This window comes from Balaenoptera ricei, chromosome 5 (assembly GCF_028023285.1).
Source record: "Balaenoptera ricei isolate mBalRic1 chromosome 5, mBalRic1.hap2, whole genome shotgun sequence".
Classification (NCBI taxonomy): Eukaryota; Metazoa; Chordata; class Mammalia; order Artiodactyla; family Balaenopteridae; genus Balaenoptera; species Balaenoptera ricei.
The window spans coordinates 25548467-25568399 of record NC_082643.1 but is presented as its reverse complement, the minus strand read 5'-3'; the positions used below and the strand labels follow the sequence as shown (position 1 = coordinate 25568399).

General features: G+C 43.6%; 1 non-coding gene across 1 annotated transcript; it reads left to right on the top strand.

Annotated features, from left to right (window-relative positions):
* The first annotated feature begins 19164 nt into the window (after window positions 1-19164).
* On the top strand, window positions 19165-19295 carry LOC132366797 (small nucleolar RNA SNORA17). The gene has a single exon (XR_009503524.1). It is a non-coding gene; the product is annotated as a small nucleolar RNA SNORA17 (small nucleolar RNA).
* Window positions 19296-19933: the final 638 nt, after the last annotated feature.

Below are 19933 nucleotides of genomic sequence, written 5' to 3'. Positions count from 1 at the left end.
GATAAAGGAGTTGGCCCAAAGTTAAAAGATCCAAAATAGAATGGTAAAGAATAGATTTGCAAACTCCCCCTGATATGTAGTATCTTCTATATCTCTCCCCACCATGAACATCCAACATTAAATGCCACATTATCCCCCGATGCAGATCCATCTCTTCAAGGAAATGTCCTGCTGATGATACCAGACAATGGTGATCACTCCTGTTTCCTTATTCCTTACGGCACTTACAGGCTTTCTGTATATTACAGGTAGAAGGAGCAGCATGAACAAAGACATAGAGATAAGACTATATAAAGAACTTTGGGAAAATGCCAAATAGGCAAACGGTCAGACTGTGGGTTGCATAATAGGTAATATAGGAGATAAAACTGCAAAGGACTAGCCAGAGTGCAATGACTATTGAATCTCTTGCCAATCTACACAGTCCCCTCATGGCCATGGAAAGCCATTTAAAAAAAAAAAAATGTTAAAGGAAGTAGCAAGTTCAGCTGTGTATTTTAGAAAGCAGTTGGTTTGGACTTCCCGGGTGGTGCAGTGGTTAAGAATCCACCTGCCAATGCAGGGGACACGGGTTCGAGCCCTGGTCCGGGAAGATCCCACATGCCACGGAGCAACTAAGCCCTCACGCCACAAGTACTGAGCCCACATGCCACAGCTACTGAAACCTGCGTTCCTAGAGCTCATGCTCCACAACAAGAGAAGCCTGCGCACCACAACGAAGAGTAGCCCCTGCTCGCTGCAACTAGAAAGCCCATGCAGAAATGAAAAAAGAAAAAGAAAGCAGCTGGTTAAAAACTAGAACCAATAACATGATACTGTCCGAGATGATTTTTTTAAATAGGGAAAAAGTGATAGAAAAGACAGATAGAAAAGGAAGAAAAGAAAACAAGAAGGAAGGAATTCAAAAGACATTGCAAAGTTAGAAATGGTCGACTTTTGTAACAATTAGACTCTAGGGAGGGGCTTAGGAGGAGGGCAAAGGGTAGGGATGAGTAAACATAAGTCCAGACTTTCCAGCTTGAAGTCTAGCATGGATGGTAATATTCTTAACTGAAGTCGATAATACAGTAGAAGGAGCAGATTGACAGGTCAGGTAACAAGCTCAAGTTTAGGCATGTTGTGTCAGGGCCAGCTGTGGGACGTTCAGATGCAGATGTCTGATAGGCACTTGGAAATTTTAAGCTGGAATTCAATTCAAAACGTGAGTCTGGGTGCAGAAAATGTATGAGAATGAATAAGATCACCTGAAAAGAGTAGAGTAAGAAAAGGAAAGAATGAATGGTAAGATTTGGGGGACTACGGAAAAATTTTGGTGGAAGAGTATAGAAAAATAAGAGTTAAAGGAATTGTGGGACTTCCCTGGCGGTCCAGTGGTTAGGTCTCTGTGCTTCCACTGCAGGGGTACAGGTTTGATCCCTGGTCTGGGAACTAAGAACCCTCAAGTGATGCAACCCCCCTCCGAAAAAAATAAATAAAATCATTGATGGCTATATGGGAAAAAAAAAGCGTTAAAGGAACTGACAAATTGCAGTCAGAGACATAGATGAACACAAGAGGCTCATAAACCAAATGAAAATACCAGCACTGTGAAAGGAGCAGAGGGGAATACTTGTTAAATTTTATTGTTGAACTATTTTTACATAGTTTTATATAAAATACCAGTTTTTAAGTTCTTACCTGTTCTCAACCAAAGAATTTATAGTTGTCACATTGCATTCTTTTCCAAAGAGTTTCACAGGCCTTAGTTTTTCTTTACTAATCAGATTGGTTTATTCTCTCGGGAACACCTCTAAGTGTTTGTGATGGAAGTAAACTAGAAAAAATGTTATTTACTTTATAGACAGCATAGTTAGAAGATATTTTTTTTTGAATTTTATTTTAAAAATTTTTTTATACAGCAGGTTCTTATTAGTTATCTATTTTATACATATTAGTGTATATATGTCAATCCCAATCTCCCAATTCATCCCACCACCCCACCACTTTCAACCCCTAGAAGACATCATTTTCAACAATTAAGAGATACCTGATTTTGAGCTACAGCTATGTTATTAGAGCTATGCTGTTTGATGCACACAACCAAGTCCAAGTATTTATTAAAACCACTAGCAGCGATGCATCAGAGGAGGATCTGCTTGGGCGGAGGAGGTAAGACCAGGACTGCCTCTCAGTGGCAGGGGACAGACAGCTGGGGCTCTGCAGGGCGCGAGGCACTCTCGGCCCAAGCCTGCTTCTCTAAGGGGACTGCCAGGGGGCAGTTGCCGGCTGCAGAAGAGGCCACTAGCTGGGTCTGGGGTCACTGGCGTCTGGAAAGAGTCTCCAGTCAGGCTGAGACTCTGAGGCTCCTACAAAAGCTGTCTCCAGCTCCCCAAAGAGAGGTGCCTTATGTTCTCACCAGGAAGTCTTCCCATCTGTTCATCTCCCTGTAAAAATCAGCAGCCTGGATCTGAATGGCATCTCTTCCTTTTGACCTTCTCCCATTTAGAGAGCTCAGTTTATTTGTTTTCTAGTCTCACAAGAAAATATTTCTAAGAAGCCTGTTCACTAAAGCCTCTATTTGTTACTCAGTCCAGCAGGGAGTGAAACTCCCTGTTTGAAAGGAAACGTCATACCTTCTCCTCTCTTTCTCCCATTGTGATGGTTAATTTTATGTGTCAATTTGGTTGGGCCATAGTGCCCAGATATTTGGTCAAACGTTATTCTGGATATTCCTGTGAGGGTGTTTTTTTGTTTGTTTGGTGAGATTAACATTTAAATCCATGGAGTCTGAATAAAGCAGATTATCTGTGTCGGTGGGCCTCATCCAATCATTTGAAGGCCTTAATAGAACAAAGACTGATCTCCCCAGAGCAAGAAGGAATTCTGCTAGCAAGCTGCCTTTGAACTTAGACTGCAACTCTTCCCTGAAATTCCAACCTGCCAGCCTCCTCTGCAGATTTTGGTCTTTCCAAGCCTCCAGAACTGTGGGAGCCAATTCCTCAAAATCAATCTCTCTCTCTCTCCCTCTCTCGTATATAGATATAGATATATAAAAACATATCCTGTTAGTTCTGTTTCTCTGTAAAAGGTTGACTAATCACCCATCTTCCCCTGTTCCAAACGTTCCCCTTCTGGTTATGAGGTTTAGAAAAACATCATTCATGTTCAATTTAGGGCAAAAAAACCCCATTAAAATAGGGGAAAAAAAATGTAGGATGCTTTGTAAGATAAAGGTGAAATTCTTAACAAAATCCAACAATTATGATAATCTACGTGCTAAATAATATAGCATTAAATCTCATAAGAAAAATAGCAGAAGAAAAAATAAAGAAAAATTTTAAAAAGAAAAATAACAGAGGGTAAAATAAGAAAAAGAAAACAAACCAAAAACACCACCAAAAAAACAAAACAAAAGAAAATCGCCATGGGGGGACCTAACTGAAAGCTTAAACAAGGTCTGCTGAGCTAGCCTGGTGTCCTACCTCCGAATGGCTCCTCATAACCGAGGCACGGGGATGTGACGGGAGAGGAAAGGCACCCTCCCAAGTCAACAAGTCATTTCCAAGAACCAGTTTTGGGCCCAGCACTGGCCTGGACCTGCCCATGGAGAACACAGAGCAAGGAACCTGTTCACTCAAGTCTTCTCAAGGACGAGGCTCACCACCTGAGGTGATGGGTCTAAGACAAGTTATGAGGGTGTGTGATGTGGGAGAGACCCCAAGTCCCACAGGCGTGTAGAGAAAGGAGGGGAGAAGCCCCTGGCCTGGGACAGCAGAGGCCGCTTTCTTAGAAGAGTCGGTACCGAGCTGCGCCTTGAACAATGGGTTGGGTCTGAATGTGAGAAGAAGACCCACTTTCCTGTGCAGCAGAAATTCACACAACGTTGTAAATCAACTCTACTATACTTCAACAAATTAAAAAAATAATAATACTAGCCACCTCACAATGTTATTGTAAGGGTACATAGCACAATGTATATAAAACACCAAGCCCGGCACTCGGGGCAGGGAACTGGTCAACAAGTGTTGATTGTTATTAGCTGTTATCTGCAGAGGAAAAGAACTGAAACCTCTAAGAGGAACTGAACAGAGCCGGGTTGCAATGCTCTTCTGATGAAGTGTTCATGACCTCGCGACTAAGTAGAGGAGTTTGAGAAATAACCTCCTCAGTTATGCAAATGTTCCTTCACAAACATCCGAGTTATTCCAGGAAGCAGGGGAAAACAACTCCCAAACAGCAAGGATTGGACACTTGAGCAGGAAACTAAACAAAGGGAAAAAGCAAATATACCTTAAAATGCAAATAAACAGTATCTGCGATAATGCAAAATGAATTTATAACCATCTCCATGAAATGGGGGAGAAATCCTGAAAAATGTCTAGCAAGCAGGAGGTTCTACAGGCAATTAATTGTCCTGTGCCCTTTAATTTAGGCCACGTTTAAAGTCAGCGGTGGACTATTTAGTAAGTGTGCCCTCCATTGTTTGAGTTTAGAAAACATGACATTTGTAAGTTCCCACAAGGTCAGCTCCTCTGTCCTATTTTTCCCCTAAGGTCTTTAAGTTACCCAACCATAGAATTTCTTTCTATATCATTTTTAGGCTAAGTTTCAGGAAATTAACTTTTAAGTTTTGGGGAGGAAATTCTGTTCTATTATTGGTTACTACCTAAGTGATTGTTTATTTCCAGTGCATTTAGCTGCCACCAGTTACACTTACGTAATAGGGAACCCTGTTTCTATCTACAATCTTCCCTTTGCCAATATCAATGTCTGGCCTTTGGCCTTTGCACTATGCTAATAGCTCTCAGTTTCACCTTTGGTCTTAAATAAGCAGTAGCCCCCATTTTCACTTACCAGCTATACCTGCAGGTAGGTGGATATTCTACTACCACTCAGACACACCATGACCCAAACCGAGCCTCCCAGCCTCTTTGTTCACCAGCCCGCCTCCTAGGTCGCCTAGGTCTCCAGTCTCCAGGTGGGAAATCAGGACTGCCACATATGACTGTTGACTGGACAGGAGCACTTGTCCTATGGGGGCTGCAAGCCAGCCTGGTGCCCAGAGGGGTGGCTTTATCCAGTTCTCATAAAAGCACTTCCCAGGTTGTAATGGGCCTGCAGGACAATTGCAAATATCTTTATCGATGGAGACTCCCTTTTTTGTGTGTCGCATCCAATTGGTTGCCGAGTCCTGGAAATTATACTTTCTTGTTAATTCCCGCATCAGTACTCTCTGAAAAGCCCTGTTCAGGCCCTCAGTACTTCCCACCCTAGACACAAAATTCTTAATCAAAGAGTATCAAAAGCACCTCTGAAACAAATATAATATTGTGACTCAACTATACTTCATTAAAAAAAAAAAAAAGATACCTCTAGAGAGTGTAAGTCAGTAGACCTGGGATGGGACCCTGGGCTCTACAGGTGATTTGGATGCACGGCTCTGTTTGAAAACTACCATGTTCCGCCCTCAGTCACCCCCCAACCCACAGCTGACAGTTCATCTTCACTGTGGAGTTGATGCTGCTCCCTTGACCTTAAGAATGAAGTTTAGAATCAGAAGAATACTAAGCCTTATACTCTTTTCTCCCAAAGATCGCAGAAAGTAAGAATAATGAAGCAGTTGGAGAAAGTCTTGCTCTAATACTTTAATTAGGAGCTTGGTTGACCTTCTCGGTTGCCTAGGCATTTGCTTCTGAAGCTCCCCTCCAACCTTGCCATCACCATGCTCCATCACCTGGACCACCTGGACCTCTGCGATAACTTCTAACTGGTCTCCCTGCCTTCCATTTTGCTTCTTACAAGCCATTCTCTGCACGGCAGCAACTGAAATCATTTTGGATGTAAATCCTATCAAGACGCTAACCTTGTTTAATAACCCCCAGTGCTTTCCTAGTGCCTTGGCATAAAGTCCTACTCTTAACACATGTCCCTCTCAGAGCTGGCCCTTCCCTAATCCCCCAGCCTCTCCGTGGTCTTTCTCCCTCTTGTGCTGAAGCTGAAGAATTTGATGAAGTTTTATTAGTTTTGTGCTTCTTATGTCTGCACCTTCAACACACTGTCTCCCACCTAGGACACTCTCTCTAACCTCTCCACCGCTCCATCCCTCTTCCCTCTGACTTCACCACCACTCAGCTTTCAGCGTTCAACCATAAACACTTCCCCACAAGTCCCTATTGACCCTTCTTTAGAATCATCCCCTTTACCGTATGCTTAGATGGCATCTCTACTTTTCTTATCACTGTATCATAGGCTCCTTCAATGTCTGTCTCCCCCACTAGATGCAAACTCGTTGAGGGCAGGCATCGTGTGTAAGTTTACCATCACCATGCCTGAGGGTGACACATGGCTAGAGGGTTGAATACATATTTACTAAAATAAAATGTTGTGATCAGCAGAGAAGTAAAACATAGTGGTCAGCTCTACTATCTGAAACAATTAAAGGAAGAGTGTGACATGTATTGAGCCATTACTCTGCGCGAGACCTTTTGCAAGGGCCTTAGAAAACAAAAAGAACAAGATGAGTTCTCTGATCTCCAGGAGCTGACAATTTAATGGAGGAAATCTATGAGTAAATGAGTCATTATAATCCAATTCTAAAATCGCTTGAGTAGAGGTCAGAAAAAGTGCTTATGGTTTTAATATCAACTCTGGAAGAAGCAGTGGTCTAAATGTCTGAAACAACGATTCTCGAAGGTTGTTCCAAATTGTTCCAAATTGTTCCATAGTCTTCCATTTTTATCCTTAAGGGCTGCCTGCGTTGCTTTACCAGTTCCACTATTTTTCAGCTGTGTCACTTGAAGTAAGTTACTTAACTTAACTGTGCTTCAGATTCATAATTCCTATTAATGCACTGTGGTATTTAGCACAGTGCTTGCCACATAGTAAGGGCTCAAAAATGTGGGGTTTCATCATCATTATTGTCAAGTTACAATTCCTAGTTACAGTAAGCCACCAAGTATTAATAAAATCAGTGTTTGTAGTGAAAATTACCATAGTCTACAGTGTACTAAGGACTGTAATTCAGTAGACTGCTTGCTACATAATACTTGTTAACGTATCAAATTTCCTCTTGCCCATGCACCCCCATAAGGGTGGGTTGGAATTCCTGATGCTTTCAGGAAGCGCGTCTTATCATCAGTGTTATTCTGAGATGGCTGTATTTTCTATTATGGCACTTTTTTGTTCATGTAGCTACCAAGTCCCATTAGTTTAGTTTCATTGCTATCCACATAGTTTATTGTTGGTTATCTAATTAACTGAGGTTTGTTAAACAGTTGCATCAACTTTTTTTTTTTTTTTTAATTTTATTTATTTATTTATCTATTTTTGACTGTGTTGGGTCTTCGCTTCCTTGCTAGGGCTTTCTCTAGTTGTGGCAAGTGGGGGCCACTCTTCATCGCGGTGTGCGGACCTTTCACTCTCGCGGCCTCTCTTGTTGCGGAGCACAGGCTCCAGACGCGCAGGCTCAGTAGTTGTGGCTCACGGGCCCAGTTGCTCTGCGGCATGTGGGATCCTCCCAAACCAGGGCTCGAACCCGTGTCCCCTGCATTGGCAGGCAGACTCCCAACCGCTGCGCCACCAGGGAAGCCCCTTTTTTTTTTTTTTTTTTTTTTTGGCGTATAACTTCCCTGTAAATATACTTTAAGGTAGGTAGACAGGGCGTTTCAAATTTACTTACAGGGCATTACAATTCTACTTCTATTGTAAACACAAATGGACAGACAATCCTTCCACCTCTCCTTTCCCTCTCAGTTGCTCTAATAATAATATTTCACTGCTATTACTGGAATAACTAAATTCTTTTACTAGTAGAAAATTGAAGTGGGTGATGTAGGTGGGACAAAGGGTCTCTTGCACTGCGACGAGCTGGGGCTACTCTGTTGCAGTGCGTGGGCTTCTCATTGCGGTGGCTTCTCTTGTTGCAGAGCGTGGGCCTAGGTACGCGGGCTTCAGTAGTTGTGGTTCTCGGGCTCTAGAGCGCAGGCTCAGTAGTTGTGGTGCACGGGCTTTGTTAGTAGCCCCCGCTCACCTCAACTAGAGAAAAGCCTGCATGCAGCAACAAAGACCCAACGCAGCCAAAAAAAAAAAAGAACTGAGTCAAAAATATTTAAGGTGAGAAACAAATGGTTACACACACACACACACTTAAAACATGTCCAGCACATAGAATGTACTATATAAGTATTACTATTACTATTATTACTTAGCACAAAATTTTTTGAACTTTTTAAAAAAATTGAAGTATAGTTGATTTACAAAAGTTTTGTAGTTGATTTAAAAGTTCTGGACTTAAAAAAAAAAAAAAAGGCATCCTTTCTGTGGTAGGCTGAATAATGACCCCAAAGATAATCCAGGTCATAATCCCTGTATCCTGTGAATATTATCTTATAGAGGAAGGGGGGTTTGTAGATGTGATTAAATTAAATATCTTATGATGGAGAGATTATCCTGGAACATTTAGGTGGGCTGTAAATGCAATCACAAGTGTCCTGAGAGGGAGGCAGAGGAAGATTTGACAGAGAAGAGAAAGTAGGAGATGCGATGAAGACAAAAGCAAGATTTGAAGATGTTAAATTGCTGGCTTTGAAGAACGAGGAAGAAGCCATGGACCAAGAAATGCCAGCAGCCACCAAAAGCTGCAAAAGGCAAGGAAACATTCTCTCCCCTAGAGACTCCAGAGGGAGTACAGCCCTGTGGTACCTTCACTTTAGCCCAGAGAAACTGATATTGAACTTCTGGCCTCCAGAACTATCAGAACTATCACACTAAATGTGTGACATGTTAAGCCACCAAGTTTGTGATGATTTGTTACGGCAGCCATAGGAAACTAATACATGTTATTTTCTTTCTTTAAATGAAATCTTTTAAAAATATTTTATTATGTCTTACTGGTAACAACCACAAAACTTTTAAAAATTAATGGAAGCAAGATTGAGTGGTGAGAAGAAAATTCAGAACAGGCCTCAAATTGGAAAAAATTCTACTCTTTTCTCTTTCTCTATAAAGATTCTAGAAATATTTGGGGGAAAAGTCTCAGATTACAGTAAATGCTCTATGGAGGGCTCAAGGTGGAGGAAGCAATGCAACTTTTTACTCCAAGAGGCATATACTTGTGTTTCTTTCTTTTTTTTTAATCTCATAGTTTATTTCTTTCTTTTTTTTTAAATTTTATTTATTTATTTTTGGCTGCATTGTGTCTTTGCTGCACGTGGGCTTTCTCTAGTTGCGGCGAGCAGGGGCTACTCTTCATTGTGGTGCACGGGCTTCTCATTGCAGTGGCTTCTCTTTCTTGCAGAGCACAGGCTCTAGGCGCACGGGCTTCAGTAGTTGTGGCACGGGGGCTCAGTAATCATGGCTCACGGGCTCTAGAGCGCAGGCTCAGTAGTTGTGGCTCACGGGCTTACTTTCTCTGCGACATGTGGGATCTTCCCGGACCAGGGCTCGAACCCGTGTCCCCTGCATTGGCAGGCGGATTCTTAACAACTGTGCCACCAGGGAAGCCCCTGTACTTGTGTTTCTGAGGTAAGACTAGTTTACAGACTATAGAAGAATTTCATAGACTATAAGGGCTACACTTTCTTATTTTATTACATTTTAAATTTCAGCTTTATTGAGATATAACTGGCATATAAAATTGTAAGATAGTCCAAGTGTACATTGTGGTGATTTGATATATATATACATTATGAAAGAATACCTCCATCTAGTTAACTAACATATCCATCACCTCACATATTTGTCTTTTTTCTTTTCTTTTCTTTTCTTTTTCCCCTTTGGTGAGAGCATTTAAGTTCTGCCTCCTTAGCAAATTTCAATTATACAATACAGTTTTATCAACTATAGTCACCATGCTTTATATGACAGTCTGAGACCTTATTCACCTGATAGCTGAAGGTTTGTACCCTTCTACCAACTTCTCCCTATTTCCCCCACTCCCAACCCCTGGCAACCACTTTTCTGTTTTCTCATATAATACTTTTATTTCAATATAAATAAAAAGTGTATACGCCTAATATCTTTAAAGTACTATTGCATCCTATTATATAATTTGAACCTCACAACATAGACAGAGCAAATAGTGTACTCATTCTACAGATGAGGAACTGATTTTTACCAAAAGAAAGAAAGTGATGTGACTTGCATCACGGAGCTAGCAGGAGGTGGCTGAAGTCTGCTTCTGCTGAAACACTCAAGAACATGCCCAAAAGATGTGTGTGTGCCTCCTGTCCGGGGAGGAAGAGCACCTAATCTTACAGCGAAGAGGAAGGAAGTAGGAGTGCCTAAGCGGGGGCAGGGTGGCCAGAGACAGATTTTTCACTTCCACATTCTGCAGGTTGACGCAAGTGAGGCGAAGCGTACAGGGCAGGCATAAAATAAAATGGAGATGTTCTGCTGGCCGAAGAGCCACCCCACTCCTGGTCCCCCGCCTCCCCCATCTGCACCCCAGCGTAAAGCGGAACCGATGTGCACCTTTTCTGTGTCCCAAGAAAGGAACGGGAACTAACCTCGATTGGCTGCACCTTGTGTGCTGGCACGTGGCAAGAGCTTCTTGACTTTGTTCTCAGGGACCAGGCTTCATCCCAGCAGCTGTTTGAAAATTCAGGTCTGGAACCTGAAATTCTGAGTTTGGTAACCATTAGCATAGAAGGAAAACTTAACACCGTGAAATCTCTTTTAAGAGAGGAAAGCAGGGGAATATAGTGTCAAATTGCTGGGGAGAAGTGAAAAATGATGATGCGGGAAAGGTTCGGAGTGTATCGTACAACCAGAGAGCCCCAAAGTCCAGCTGTTTTACGATGTGGTGTACAGTGGGGTAAGCGGATGGCTTCATAGTCAGACAGTCTGAGTTCGCCTAGATGTTCATTCATCTTATCAATATTTATTGGGTACCTACTACGTGCCAAGTCTCTACATTCATGGTGTTTACATTCAGGTGGAGAAAGACAGATAACAAACAGATGAATGAGCAGATCTTGCTGTGAATTCATTCATTCTTCCAACAGACATTGCAGTTATTTATTCCAGTTATCTCGGAGGTCAGAAAGGTAAGGACGCACAGAGAGTGCAGAGATACTGGCCCACTGGGAGGGCTCTGGCTCTTACGGAGTGAGATAGAAGCCTATTGGTGGGTTTTGAGCAGACAAGTGATGTGATCTGACTATTTTAAGGGGATCACTTTGGCTGCTCTGTGGGGAGCAAAGAGACTTGGGCCAGAAGCAGGGAGATCAGTTAGGAGATTCTTGCAATAATTCAGGTGAGAAGCAAAGGTGAGTAGGACAGGAGGCAGGGGTCGAGACGGTGAGAAGTGGTTGAAGCCAGGATATCTGTTGCAGGTAGAGAATACGATTTGCTGACAGTTTGGGTAGAAAGTGTGAGAAAAAGAAAGACATGAAAAGTGACTCTTAAGGTTTTTCTTCGAGGGATCGAAAGAATAGGGTCACCATTAACTGAAATGAGGAAGACTGCAGGAACAGCAGATTGGGGCAAGGCAGGATCTGAGGGATCTGAGCTCCCTTTGGGGTAGAACTTCAGGGAGTTGAGGAAGCTGACTGACAGCCAAGTGCAGATATTAAGTTGCCAGTCACAGGCTGGAGTTGGGGGCAGAAGTCCTGGCTAAAAAAATTATCGCTAAAAGAAGCCATAAGGCAGGGTATGGGAGATAAAAATTGGCAAGTGTTGGGGATGCCATTACAGATAGGAGAATTAAAGAAGACCTTACCGAAAAGCTGATATTTGAACTGAGACCTGGGTGAAGGGAGGGAGAAATCCACGTGTTATCTGAGGGAAGATGAGTCCAGGCTGAGGGACCAGCACGTGCTCAGGTCTTAGAAGAGAGTGTACTTGGCTAGAAGAGAGTGTACTTGGCCAGAAGAGAGTGTACTTAGCTTTAGGAGCAAGAGCCAGAAGCTCAGTGAGGTGACCAAGAGACCACCTGGGCTCTGAAAAAGAGAGAGAGAGAGAGAGAGAGGGCCGACCTGGTAAGGGTATAAAATCAGAGAGGTGGGAAGGGATCACACTATGAGTTCAAGTCCTTGCTCTGCCACTTGGGCAAATTACTTACTTTCTCCCAGGTCTGTCTTCTTTATAAATAAGGGTAGTAACAGAACCTACCCACACAGGATCTTGAGAGGATTAAATGAGATAATGTTTATAAAGGGTTTAACACAGTACCTGTAACATAGTTAACACTTACCAAGTGTTTACTATACACTTTTTTAAATGTCCTACAGTATTTCCTGGAGGTACGTAGGGTTTCTGGTTGAAGAATGTTGTCCCACATGGAAGTTTGGATTTTGTCATTGGTGTTACACTCCTCAGTCTCTGTTTTGCTGGTCTGGTTGGTGGAGATGCCCATCTTGTAGCTTATCCTTTTTTTTTTTCGTTTATAGCCAGTTTTTTGGGTTTTTTAAAATTTTTACTTATTTATTTGTTTTTGGGCTGCGTTGGGTCTTCACTGATGTGCACGGGCTTTCTCTAGTTGCTGAGAGCGGGGACTACTCTTCGTTGCGGTGCGCAGGCTTCTCATTGCGATGGGTTCTCTTGTTGTGGAGCATGGGCTCTAGGCGCGCGGGCTTCAGTAGTTGTGGCATGCAGGCTCAGTAGTTGTGGCTCACGGGCTTAGTTGCTCGGCGGCATGTGGGATCTTCCTGGACCAAGGCTTGAACCCATGTCCCCTGCATTGACAGGTGGATTCTTAACCACTGCACCACCAGGGAAGTCCCTGGTAGCTTATCCTTGACAACCACAACGGTGCATGGGCATGTTGGTATAGACAGGGAAATTTGGGAGATCCACAATCACTGAACTGAATTGCAGATGGGTGACAGGATACTCACCCAACCCCTCCAGCTTCTCGGTGATAACTCTGGGGTTTCCCTTCTGCAAGGGGCCACACTAGGGCAGGCAAGACGTCCAGTCAAGTCATCCCACCCACATTCTGGTTCTCACTAAGTCACTTCTGGCCTCAGTTGACAATATCAGCCGTCACACTGACGCTCAAGTGGAGCAGTGACCTTGGAATATCCTACCTTGGGCCTTCCTTCAATTCTCCTGAACTGGCATGGAAAGGGGATGGTTAGAGCTCAGAAGGTTTACTCTAGTTAAGTAGAGCTGTAAGCAGATAGGGTAGGGGGTCCCTGGAGAAAGAGAACTAGGCATGGCTTTCTTGACAGAAGAGAAGCCATTTTTGGCCTAAGCCATTTTGTGATCTCAGCCTGGGCACAAGGCTTGCCCATGGAAAGGTCTCAGTAATTAATGATCTTAAGGGAACAAAAGAATGCAGGAACAAAGGACTGTTATCAGGCAAGACAAGTTACAATAGTAAAGATAATATATTAGTTGTAAAGACTCCCAGTTCTGTTTCAATGGTAAATATTAGCCTGAAGCGCTCAACCACCAGGACAGCTGGAACCTAAGGCATGATGACATTGACATTTCCTTTTTTTTTTTTTTTAATTTATTTATTTTAATTTATTATTTTTGGCTGTGTTGGGTCTTCGTTGCTGCACACAGGCTTTCTCTAGTTGCGGCGAGGGGGGGCTACTCTCGCTGCGGTGCGCGGGCTTCTCATTGCGGTGGCTTCTCTTGTTGCTGAGCACAGGCTCTAGAGCACGCAGGCTTCAGTAGATGCAGCACGTGGGCTCAGTAGTTGTGGCTCGTGGGCTCTAGAGTGCAGGCTCAGTAGTTGTGGTGCACGGGCTTAGTTGCTCCACGGCATGTGGGATCTTCCCAGAGCAGGGCTCGAACCCTCGTCCCCTGCATTAGCAGGCAGATTCTTAACTACTGCACCACCAGGGAAGCCCGACATTGACCTTTTCTGACCCTCATAACTTCAGTCGACGAATGCCTGGACTCTGTCAACTGACAAGCCCCTTCATTAATATGCAGGTACCCTTAGCTTAAAACTTCCCGAATTTTGCTATTCGGAGAGACACTGATTTGGAAAATATCCCTGGGGTTCTTCTTACCTGCTGCAAGTAGTAAATCCTTCCTTCTCCTGATCTTTGGCTTGGTTGTGTCACCAAAACATAAACACAGTTTTTTAGATAACAGAGCTATGTCGGGAAAATGCATTTCATTTCATACATCAAATATAATTTAAGACCTCCAGTGTAATATTTTGGTTACACCCTGTTACAAAAAGGATAAGCAGGAAGAACAGAAAAGGTTGAGGAAAGGGGAAAAGAAACAGCAAAGAAAAAATGAATTTTTATTGTCTTACCCAACATTTGAGTCAATCATTCAGAAAAAAATCAGATAACATGCTAATGCTTATAATCTAGCCAAGGTCTATCACACACCCTCTATTATGCTTCAGATTTATCCTCTGAACCAGATTTATCCTCTGCCAGGAGAATCTGACCGTTGCTCTTCCAATATTCAGTGAAAAAGAAAGATGAAAACCTGGGAGGAATGATAACAAGTCAATGGCACATGGAGGTCAGGAGAAGCTGAATGTCAACAACACCCTGACTGTCAAGGATAAACAAAGCTGGAATCTAGTTAGAGCAGTAAGGATAGATTTTATTCAATAGTAACTACTGCAATAGGGAAAAGAGTCCAGTGTAAACTGACTTCAACTTGGCTGAAACAAAAGGCTGGAGACCTTTCCAGACTGAGGTGTGCTCAGGAAATGCACTGGGGGCTGGGAAGGGGGTTGGTCCACGTGACTAGGCCATCTGGGGCTGTCTATTGGTGCTTAAGCAGAGGAGAAACAAACTTCTCCAGGAGGCCGTGATATCAGTTAGGAAAGATACCCAGGAGCCTGGGAGCAGACAGTGACCTTATCTCCTTGAATGTTTGCATCTCAAAGAGACAGCCCTCAGGTCCTTGAAAAGTCAGTTCTGGGTGGTAGAAGATTCATGTCTCAAAGGGGCAGAGAAAGCATTTATAATTGCAAGCTTTCTAAAGTAACTGCTCAGTGGGAGGGTTCAGCAGCCTACCTGCCTATTCCCAGTTTGGGCTGGAACAGACAGTAAATTCTCCTGGCAACACTGAGCTTTTTCAAGCAGCAATTTTAAGGGGGAGCTGGAGTTACCCTCAGGATGTGGCCTGGAGCTGTTGGAACTAAGCCAGTGTCTGTTCAAGTCTCATAGTGTGTGAGGGCCAGGGGGCAGGGTGGGGTGTGGGTTTGGGGGGGGGGGGAGTCTGCATTTTTATAGACCAAGTTTGAGGTTTAGTCGAGAAGCTGTCTCAGAGGAGCCTGACTAGGGTTTGATCAAGGAGAGTCTTTGTTGTGACCCAGCCACAGAGTTTCCAAAGCTTTGATTTCCTCTCTTTAAGCCTATAATTTTATTCAGTGGTCTTGTGAGGAAAATATAAATAGATATTAAGCAGAAGGAAGGGATTAATCCAAAAAAAAATGGGAATAAGAGGAACTAGGAAAAACACCTCTGAATACATGTCTTGCCCTGTGGTGAATGTGAATTCGGTTCTAAGTCAGGAATCTCTGACTGCTACCTGCAGCCCTTCCAGCTCTGAGACTCCCTGGCAGCTTTCAGTCTTTCATTCTACAAGTGTACAGAGTGTATTTCAGAAGATAGGGTGGCTCCAGTGCCCTCAAGTTGACCCAAACTGTGATCCACAGACCCAGTGGACCTATCTGGATGTTCAGCAATGTTTTTCCGAGATAGCTTTAGTTCCTTCTGTTACCACTTCCTTCCTTCCACAGCTCAGAGAATCTCGGTGAACCTCAAATTCCCTCCATAAACTTAAAGAAGATGGTGGCACTGCCCAAGCTGGGCACCAGAAGCCAGAGCAGAGTGTCACAGTGGATTGGAATTGGCCCGAGGCCGAGATAATGAAACAGGAGGGAAGCGGGCAGGGCACAACCTTTAAAAGAAAGACATAGCCTATGACAAAAATTGGTTAGAACCAACTAGGTCCAAGATGGCGGAAGATTCGACTTCCAGTAGACCTTGAGCCTCATTATACACTCATTGTAATACATTAGCATATGCAAAATGACACACCTACCAGTGCCATGACAGTTCTGAGGGTGACCATAAAAGGCCAAAAGAAAGTGGGCAGTGGCCCAATTCCTGGAAATCCCCACACCTTCCCCAATAGAATTGGAATAATCTTCCCACTCGTTAGCTTATGAAATTACCCCGCCTGTAAAAACTAACCACCCCATGTTTCGGGACCTCTCATCTTCTGAGATGGCCCACAGTCTGTCTGTGGAGTGTGTTTCTCTCTAAATAAATCCACTTCCTACTTTGTCTCTCACTGAATTCTTTCTGCGACAAGACGTAAAGAACCTGAGGTTCATTAAGTCCTGAGACCAGGTGTGTGATCACAGTTAAAAGACAGTGGGTTCAATAGAGACACAGATGTAGAGAACAAACGTATGGACACCAAGGGGGGAAAGTGGTGGGGGTGGGATGGTGGGGGTGGGATGAATTGGGAGATTGGGATTGACATGTATACACTAATATGTATAAAATGGATAACTAATAAGAACTTGCTGTAAAAAAAAATAAAATAAAATTCAACAACAGGGCTTCCTTGGTGGTGCAGTGGTTGAGAATCTGCCTGCCAATGCAGGGGACACGGGTTCGAGCCCTGGTCTGGGAAGATCCCACATGCCGTGGAGCAACTGGGCCAGTGAACCACAACTACTGAGCCTGCGCGTCTGGAGCCTGTGCTCCGCAACAAGAGAGGCCACGACAGTGAGAGGCCCGCGCACCGCGATGAAGAGTGGCCCCCGCTTGCCACAACTAGAGAAAGCCCTCGCACAGAAACGAAGACCCAACACAGCCAAAAATAAATAAATAAATAAATAATTTTTAAAAAAGATGTCCTAAAATATAAAGTTTAAAAAAAAAAAAAATTCAACAACGACAAAAAAGACAGTGGGTTCAAAGTGCCAATCTGGGTTGCATGGTTTCAGTAACATGTAAGAAAGAATGAGCGAGAACCCGTTCAAAACAAACTCTGGGTAAAGAAAGCAAGAAAGAAGGAACAGGCAACTTGAAAAATGGGGAAATCCCCCTGGGGCTGCTGAGTTAGAGGAAGAGGCACCTAACCAGCAGGAGAGCCCAGAGGCTGGGAAAGAAGCCTTTCAAGGTACCTAGCAAGTTCTTAAAGTAATCACAATAAAACTCAGATAAAAAAGCAAAGAGCTATTAAAAGGAAAAGCAGAGTATCATCCAGCAAATCTTCTAAGTAACGCAATTTAGTCCTGCAGAGATTTTTTTTTTTTTTTTCTGACTCTGGTTACAGATTCTGGTTTTCAATTCCCTCAAATATATTCAATGTCAACACAAACCTGTCTAGTCCCTCCTGGATCAGACTGTTTCCCAAAGTGAGTTCAATGGGACTTCTAGTTGAGAAGAATACCTCTGGTTACTGCAGAATTATAAAAGGTTTGTGTGTGGGACTTCCCCGGTGGTCCAGTGGGTAAGACTGTGTGCTCCCAATGCAGGGGGCCCAGGTTCGATCCCTGGTCGGGGAACTAGATCCTGCATGCATGCCGCAACTAAGTGTCCACAGGCCGCAACTAAGAGCCAGCATGCCCCAACTAAAGATCCTGCCTGCCACAACGAAGATCCAGCGTGCCGCAACTAAGACCCTTCACAGCCAAAATAAATAAATATTTTTAAAAAAGAAAAAAGTTCATGTGCATTGCAAATCTCTGGATAGAAGATGGGCATTGTCTACCGTCTTTCCCAAACTCCATCTGAAGTATACTAAGAACTAAGTGCTAAGTGCATAGAATTACTATTCCAAGCATCACAGCTGAAGAAAGTTGTCATCCATATGCGCCCATGATCCCGTGTACCCATCCTGTATTTTATTTCCTCCTTTCATTTAAGGCAATGTCCTAATTCACTGCAGTGTAGAGAAATAGCATCCTTAGAGAAAGATTGTAAAACATATGTGGAATCCAAAAAAATACAAACAACTGTATATGCAGAACAGAAATAGAATCACAGATATAGAAAATAAATAGTGGTTACCAGTGAGGAGAGGGAAGAGGGGAGGGACAACATAGGGACATGGGATTAAGAGACACAAACTACTATATATAAAATAAGTAAGCAACAAGGATATATTGTACAGCACCGGGAAATATAGCCATTATTTTGTAATAACTTTTAATGGAATATAATCTGTAAATCAGACAGAGAAAGACAAACATCCTCTCATGTTTGACTTGTTTATGTCCTCCCAACCCCCTCCTCCTTCCTAGATTTTCCTTCTTGTGCTTTCTCCTAGGGAGAGAGCTCTATCCTCTACCTTGGTTCCTTCAGTGTGGCACCTCCACTCAGTATTCCCAAAGCCTGGTAGCCAAGGAACAAGCAAAGAATCTTCAGGAGGATAGAGGGGAGGTGAGAGGAATGTTGTAAATGCACTTAGATTTCTTTTTGCACTTTGACACACATAATCTCGTTGTCTTTTCTGAGAGTGGATGGCCAAAGGTACCAGAGCTATTAATGGAGCTTCTGCGAATGCCTGAGGCAGCAACAGAGGTAAGCTTTTTCCAGGTCCTACCAACCTGCTGGTTGAGGCCCCTGCAGTGCACAGAGAAGTGTGGGGAAAGGGCCGCGGTCCCCCTCCCCCCTCTCCCTACTCCCTCGTCCCCAGCTGCATGCAGACCACAGCCTCGTCCCAGGGAGGGAAAGGCCACTCCCCACCTATCATCTCTCTTGAGTCTCCACCAGCCTGGCGGGAGGAGAAGGGGCACCAGGGATGTCTCCTCTGCAGCTGCTGTTCACACAGAACAGGAAGGTCCCTTTCCCGTCTCACCCTGGGTCTCCAGCTAAGGCGATGCTCCGCAAACCCATCCTGTCTGTTGCAGGAGGAGTAGGGGAGAGAGGGTGGGAAGCAGGAAAACTGAGATGAGATGGGGAAGAGCCAGTTCTAGACCCTCCCTTACACTCCATCCCTTCCAGGGCACCCATATACTAGAAACGAACTCGTCATTGCCAACAGTGTCCAGAAGCCATTTAGTTTCATCCTTTATTTATATTTTTTCTGACCTTTAGGGAATAATCTCACCCTATTTTACATAATTTTATTTTACTATTTTTATATTTATAGGATCCTTTAAAGTAATCTTTAACATTAGAAAATACAGTGAAGGTAATCTTAAGTATTATCATTTAACTCTCTGGGGAATAGTCATTCTTTAACTTTTCAATACACTATTTGATTATCCTTATCAGGTCATTTACAATTTGTTCTGCCCCTAGAGACGTTGCCCATGTGGCTGCCGTGTCCCATTTGTGTCATTAGGTGGCGGAGAGAAGAGAGGCTTGTCTATGCTCAGTGTTCTGGCCTGTGGACGTCTGGAGGATTAATAGTCTGACACTTGACAGAAAAGGACTTCCTTGGTGGTGCAGTGGTTAAGAATCCGCCTGCCAACGCAGGGGACACGGGTTCGAGCCCTGGTCCGCGAAGATGCCATATGCCACAGAGCAACTAAGCCCGCGAGCCACAACTACTGAAGCCCGCGCGCCCTAGATCCTGTGCTCCACAACAAGAGAAGCCACCACATTGAAAAGGCTGCACCGCAACGAAGAGTAACCCCTGCTCGCCACAACTAGAGAAAGCCCGTGCGCAGCAACAAAGACCCAACGCAGCCAAATATAAATTAAATAAATAAATTTATAAAATAAATAAATAAAATTTGTTTATCTATTTTCACTTTGGAAACAGAAAGTGTTGTCTTTAGAAAGGACCAGATACCAGTCTATGTGCCAAACCTGGGGACGTGCCTTCTCTTTATTAGCTGGCCTTAAACAGGCCCTTTTCATACTTCAAAACAGATTGCCATGGTGATCTCGATAAAGACCTAACCCTAGTCAGATAGGAAATACTGAACTCTGCGTTTTGAACCATTCAGGTGGCTTAGGAGATGCTCAATCAACTATCTCCAAAGAAGATCCATGGAAACCGCTCAAATGATGTTGCCATTTTGTTTCCAAGATTATTGTCTCCATCTGAAGAT